We start from the raw sequence: 635 nt of genomic DNA, 5'->3' as shown, positions 1-635 counted from the left end.
CAGTTTAAATTATTCTTAATACTAAACCATTAATTATAAAGACTTTCAAAAGCACAAATTTAGTCTCCAGCAAAACCCCGACTGATTAATATCCTAAAAGCAGGCACTCCTTGAGAGCATATCTCATGGCTTTCAATCAAATCAGTTGAAGTCCAATTATGTAAATCATCAAGCCCAACTGAGCAAAAATCATTCTGGGAAGACATCTTGCGACCCCCACATTAGTTTCTCACGACCCCCCAGAGGGTCTCGAACCCCACTTTGGGAATCCCTGATCTAGAAGAAAAAAAAGCAATGGGCTGTCAAAGATCAGACTTCGTGTCATTCTGCCATTAACACACTGAGGTAGCTCATGTTTGATCCCTGCTTTTACAACTCTGTGGAAGCAAAGATAAGCTGAAGATAAGTTGAGAAACAGCTGAGATCAAGTGTTTGGATGCATGTCCGCACAGGGCTTGCGTAATTAGGAACCCTAACAGATATACATCCGCGTTATGATGCCACGTTGTTTACATCTTTCTTTTAACATAATCAAACATGTGTGCTTCGTCTACTGTAGCCTTCCATAGTTGTACAAATTTAGTCACTGTTGACGCTCCATGCCTTCCACTGTTTTGGAGTAGGAGTACGAAGAG

Source organism: Notolabrus celidotus, chromosome 5 (assembly GCF_009762535.1).
Source record: "Notolabrus celidotus isolate fNotCel1 chromosome 5, fNotCel1.pri, whole genome shotgun sequence".
Classification (NCBI taxonomy): Eukaryota; Metazoa; Chordata; class Actinopteri; order Labriformes; family Labridae; genus Notolabrus; species Notolabrus celidotus.
This window is presented reverse-complemented; position numbering follows the sequence as displayed.